We start from the raw sequence: 6715 nt of genomic DNA, 5'->3' as shown, positions 1-6715 counted from the left end.
TCATCCAATCACAATGTTGATTCACTCTTTGTTAATTTGTCTAAGCAACTGGTCTATGAAGATCCATATGTCAATGAAGTGGAAACCCCACAGACCATCGAGGCACTTCAGCCTGAGTTGATGGTTATGTCAGGCCCTCGCTGTCCTCAGGGTGGTTTCGCTTCCGATCAAAAAATTGCTCAAACACTCAAGGCTCCTCATCACTCATCTGTATGCACTCAAGATCAATCTACCACTTAGATTTTAATTCCTCCATTCGAACTACACGATCCCATTTCTCATGCATTGGAGGAGTCTTACATTGCAAGCACTTGTGCGCGATGCAATTTATCTTTGTTTCTTTCTTTTGCTTGCATGTCACAGTCCAGAGTGTGCTTATGCTTCAAAGTTGTACGTACTGTCACAGAACACCATGATAAGTCCGCGGGCTGCCCTTCATGCACATGCACTCACTTATGTCCTGTGGGCACTTTGAATCACGAGGTGTGGTTGTCTTCATTGTTATATCTTTCTTGCTTGCTAGTTCGCACAACTCGGTTGCTCACGGAGCAAGCCTTCACTAAGAAGGGTCTACCAATGCGCCAGTAACTACATTGGAAGTATCACTTCACATGATCAGGCCCATGTACCATTAGTGTAGGAGTAGGAGTAGTTTTTGGTTTTAGTTGTTTTCTTACATGCTTGTTTTATTACATGCTTTTTTTTTTATTTGTTTGCTTGCTTGTTTGTTTACGTGCTTCGCTTTCATTTTTTATTATTCTCTTGCTTTTCTTTGTTGATTTTTAGTTCATCCGCTTGTTTTGTTTATAGTTTATTTTTGCATGAAACCATTTATGACTCTTGAAGCGAGCTGGGTAAAGTACAGGAGGGCTTGTACAAATATCACTACTTGGTTACCTGTCATCTTGCTTATGTATGATGAGATTGTTACTCTTAGTCCATGATACATCGAAGTAAAATACATACTGTTGGAAGTGAACCATGGCGTATACGCAATTCTTGTGTGCTAACTAGTGTCACCTTCTATAGTCGATTGTTTTTGGGTTAACCCTTATCAGCTCAGTCAAGTAGAGTAAGGTAAGGGGGGGAACTTAATAGGCATGTTAGAGATACAATAAACTACTTCTCTGCTAGAAAAAACTCTTCTTCTCTCAATAAGTCAGGATCCCTCTTCTGCCTCTGAAATGAATAAGTGCTATGCACAGTGAAAAATGAAAAAATGAAAAGTCAAAAATTCAAAATGAAAAATGAATAATGCGAAAGAAGAGAAAGGCTTCCTGTGTAGGGAGGTTATGGAAGTAACTCTACTGAGGTACTGACCAGGCTCGCTGGTAGCAGAGCCATGCTTGTGTTCCTATGTGACTCTGTTGGGTTACTGTCTAGGCCTACTGGAAGTGGAGCAACACTAGAGATGAAACTAAGACTCTGACAACCATACTTCTTGTGCACCTATATACCCCACAACCCCAATTGAAACAACTGTGTTTCCTTGGCTTGGAATGTGTGTCAATTGACCAAGGGTTTGGTAGATGCTACATCCTACAATCAAGTTAGTGTGAAGCCAAGATGAGCTGAAAACTAAACAATACTTCTGGAGGTGTTAGACTTGATTTTCATGAACAAGGTCCATTCAGAGAGCTAGAGTTCTACCAGTGTGTCGCCAAGTGTTGTAGCGGCTACAACCACCCTCCAAAATTTTACCTTAGCCTTGTTTTGGAGCCTCCCTTCCAACCTTCATAGTAGCTTGCCTTGCTTTGTCAAGGTCACAATCTTAAGTGTTTTTCCTCCACAAAGGCAGTCTCTTGGTCACAGCTTGATCCATTCCCCTCATAGGTTGTTCACCCAGACTTGGCCTAGCTGTAGGCTTAGTAGCTTCCCCTTGAAAATTGCGCATTTCTAGAGGGAAACCAGCCTTCCCTCTAGAAATTCTGCAATCCTCTCTAGAAATCTGCTAGGCTCCAGGATTGCGCAATCCTGCTTGCCAACACTCCCAGCAGGATTTGTGCAAATTTCCCCAGAAAGGCTACTCAACCTAGAATTTGTGCAAATCTAGGTAGAATTCAGCTGCTCTACCCACAAATTACGCAAATCTCCTAGGAGGTCAGCCCAACTCCCAGCCAGAAATGTGTGTTTCCTTCAAGTAGTCGAACAACCTCTTGCATGTGCAGCCGAGTTGAACGGTTCCCTCCGGGACCAAGAAAAAGTGACTTACATGCATAGGCTACTTCTCCCGAGGCAACATGCAAAGGCATCCCTTGTCTCAGGGATCCATGTTTAGCAGTTGGAGGTTACATGTAAGGATAAATTCAAAAACCTCCCACCAAGTGTCACTTCCCCTAGATTTGTGGCATGCGCATCAAAACCTCAATGTTATCAAAACTCATCAATCAGATTCTGCATAGTTCATTCCTCACATCAACCTTGCAGCTCTGACATCGCACATCACATCTAGGAGTAGTTGCACATGTAGCTCATCTATTTTGGGGTAAGTCCACTTCCCATGCCTTGTGTTGCATTTGTGTCACTTTTTGTTTTTTTTCTTTTGTGATTATTTTATGCTTGATTTATTTGAACGCTTTCTTTCATTTACATGTATTCTAGCTTGTCCTAGCTTTATTTCAATTTTCATTGCTATCTCACTACTTTCGCATGCATGAAAGTGTTGCATAGATGTTCTCCCAACCAATGAACTACCTCACCCACATGCATGTCGATCTATTTGTTGAATCTTTCATTCATGTTTTGCATGCATTATCAATCACTTTTGCTATCACTTAATGTCGCCATGCATTTACTACCTTAGTTGCTTTCATTTTCCTGTTGGCGAGTTGGGCCAACCTTAGCTTAGACTCTGCCTTCACCAAGGCTACATTGCACAATCTGGGGAAGCAAGGCTCATCTCCTCTCCAGATTTGCGCCTCCTACCCAGCACTGGCCTCTCAGACTATTTTTCACATTTCTGGAGGATAGTGGATGCTTGGCCCAAGAAATTACGCAAATCTATCCTTGGGCCAGTAATCCTTCCTAGCTGGAACTGCGCATTGCGCAATCCCAGCAATCAGTAGCCATACTGGACTATGCATTGGGTAGTTCCAACAGTGAGTCAGTCTCCCAGTAGCCTAGACTATTCCTTGTGCAGTCTTAACAGTCGGTCTCCCTACCTCTCAGCCGAAATTGCGCAACCTTCACGATCATTCACCCAAGTACGTTGCAAGTCAGTTCTCATGTTCATATTGGTTTTTGACTGACGGATTTCTTGCCATGAGAGTTTCCATGTCTCCAGGTATCGCAGGTGTTCATCTTCCTTTCAGCAGTATAGGTACAATGGTTTCTAGGAGAGCAGAGATGAAGACACCATTCACAGCACACTTGGGCATGCAGTCGATCAAGTCTCTATGGACTTTCCTACCCATGAATACATCAAGTTGTTCATATACAAGGACATCAAGATATGACAATAGCAACATCACAATGAGTAGCATTATGAACATCAGCTGAAGATAGAATACCAAATGCAATGAATGTAAGAGGAGGGTTATTGACAACACGGAGGCGAAACAAGGTTGCAAGCTCAAGAAGATCCGTTGATGATGAAAGAAACATTGGAGACTCCGGCTATGAAGTTACGACGTGAAATGGAGATCATGCGAAGACAGAGAATGGAACAAAGAATGAGTTGCATGTGCTGAAGCAGAAACTCAAGGAAGAACATGAAGCTGCATAGATAGACGAATGAGTTGCAGCAGGATCAGGAACAGTAGTGGAGTGTCGTGCACTCACGGATGAAACTGCTCCCGTACAAGTTAAAGATTCATCCCAGTAGCTAACACGGAGCAGGCATGGTGAGTAGTGTTGGTGATCACATGTAAGGGATTCAGTAGCATGCATTTCATTATGCACATGCACACAATCCAACCCATTCAACACACTCACCATGGTGAAGACAAGAAGCAATTCCAACTAGAGCTGAACATTTACATTGTCAAGTTGATGCACATGACCACCAAGACACACTTGAAATCATCATGGACACTATGTGTTGGGTTGTGTTATATTCTTTCCACGACTAGCTCATATAGTTAACCGGGGGGTTAGAGGGGGGGCAGAGCCCCCCTTCGTTGTGCCGATTGTGTAGCGGGGGGGGGGGGGGGGGTCACAGGGGGTTTGAGGTGTACCCATAACCCCACTTTATGGGGTCCAGGGCAGCGCCCCGGAAAATTTTGGTTTTGGACCCTATTTTAGGTTGGGCGGACCCACCTATGGTTTTGTGCATGATTTTCACAAATGTTTTTTGGATGCGATGGTTTTCGGTCCATGGTATTGGACGTGATGGTTTTCGGTCCATGGTATTGGATGCTTCGGCATGCATAAATATGTATTATAACATTGAAAGGAATATAATGAAAAATCAAGCTAGTAGTCCCAATTTTGGGATCCAGGGGAAAATCTTTGTGTATATGTGTTTTATGTGTTCTTCTCTCGCATTGTTTATTTTCTGTGTTTTAGAATTCGTATGCAGGTAATTTCTGTATGGGGTTAAAACCTACATTTGGTATCAAAGCAGTTTTGGCTTCAAGGGGATGCCTTTGTTGCTGAGGGGTTTCACTTGGGCCTGTGGTAGACCCTGTTCAGTGGGAGATCTGCGAGATCGATTCTGGTGGTGAAAGAAGATGATGAGCAGTGGAAAGATAGAGATCGAGAAATTTAATGGTCAGAGTTTTGACTTATGGAAACTCAAGATGGAGTATCTGTTGGTGGATAAAGATCAGTGGCTCACGGTAGATCTAGGTACTAAACCAACAGGAGTGTCTGATGAAGAATGTAAGAAGTTTGATCGGAAGGCAAAGAGCACAATACGATTGTGTGTCTCAGATTTAGTATTGTTGAATGTATTAGGGGAAGCTACGGCGAAGGCTTTGTGGGACAAGTTAGGGACTTTGTGCCAATCTAAGTCCCTGGTAAATAAATTGTTCCTGTGGAAAAGGTTGTATAACCTCGGGATGAAAGATGGAGACTTAGTGACAGAGCATCTGAATGCATTTAATACTGTGGTAAGTCAGTTAGCATCTGTTAATATTAAAATTTCAGATGAAGATAAGTGCATCAGTTTGTTGTGTTCTCTACCAGATTCGTGGGATAGTATGGTTATTACAATAGGTAGCAATGCAACTACCTTGTAGTTTGATGAAATATCTCAATCTTGCTGAAAGTGGAGCAGAAAATCTAGTGGTCTCTGGAGAGAAGACCATGTTGTGGCATCAAAGGCTTGGACATATTGGAGAGAAGGGCCTTCGAATACTTCATGGTAAAGGTATGGTAGAAGGTATGAGTAATAGCTCTCTGGATTTTTATTTTTGTGAAAAATATGTATATGGGAAGTAGAATCGGGTGAGTTTCCCCTCTGGTAGTAAGAGGGCGAAACAGATATTAGAACTTATGCACAGTGATGTGTTTGGACCTGTGAAGGTTCCATCACTGGGTAAGTCTATATACTATGTATCATTTATAGATGAATTATCAAGGAATACATGGATATATTTCCTTAAGAAGAAATCTGAAGCCTTTGATAGGTTTAAATAATTTAAGGCTCTCGTAGAAAATCAGATAGAGAAGAAGATAAAAGTGTTGAGGATAGATAATGGTGGAGAGTTTTGCAGCAAGGAATTTGAAGAATTCTGTAAGAAGTGTGGTATAGCACGGCAGAAGACTACTCCATATAAACCTCAACAAAATGGAGTTGCAGAAAGAATGAACAACACGTTGATGGAAAGGGCAAGAAGCATGTTCAGTGGTGCCAGGTTAGGACAGAAATTCTGGGCAGAGGCAGTGGATACTGCATGTTACCTAATCAATAGGTCACCTTCATCAGCATTGGAGGATGAGACTCCACAAGAGGTATGGACTGGTAAGAAACCCTCTCTTTCACATCTGAGGGTATTTGGATGTGATGCATATGTACATGTTCCAAAGGAGAAACGAACCAAGTTGGATAGTAAATCTGAAAAGTGAATTTTTATTGGGTATAAGGATGGTTTAAAGGGTTATAAGCTTTGGAACCCAGTAACAAGGAAGGTTGTGTATAGCCAAGATGTGGTGTTCAGAGAGGTGAAAGATGTTATTAAACATGAAGTCCAACCAAAGGTACCTGAGAAGATAGAGTTTGAGCTAAAGGAGGAAGAATAAAACTCTGTAGCAGAGGAGGAATTAGAAGATGAAGAGCCACAAACTCCAGATGTGAGAAGATCAATTCGAGAAAGAAGGTAGCCAGAAAGGTATATTCCATCTGCTTTCTGTTCAAATTTTGCTTTATCTATTACGGATGATGATCCCAGAACTGTGAAGGAAGCAGTAGATTCAGAGGATGGAAAACTCTGGAAAGAGGCCATGACTGATGAGATGGCATCTTTGCACAAAAATGAAGCTTGGGATCTGGTGGAGTTGTCGGCTGGAAGGAAACCCATTGGCAGCAAATGGGTGTTCAAAAAGAAGACAAATGCAGAAGGAAAAGTGGAGAGATACAAAGCTCGGTTGGTAGAAAAAGGTTATTCCCAGGTGCTGAGAATTTATTTTGGTGATATTTTTTCTCTTGTTGCCAAGGTAAATTCTATTAGATTACTTTTATCTGTTGCTGCTAATTTTCTTCACGAGGATCTGGAAGAGGAGATCTACATGAAGCAACCTGAAGGCTTTGCAGTGAAGGGTAAGAAAGAACTAG

The sequence above is a fragment of the Pinus tabuliformis genome, chromosome 3_1, assembly GCF_031772625.1.
Source record: "Pinus tabuliformis cultivar Carrire ecotype Pingquan chromosome 3_1, CPIR1, whole genome shotgun sequence".
NCBI classification, from domain to species: Eukaryota; Viridiplantae; Streptophyta; class Pinopsida; order Pinales; family Pinaceae; genus Pinus; species Pinus tabuliformis.
The sequence above is the reverse complement of the archived record's forward strand: the minus strand, read 5'-3'. Positions refer to the sequence as shown.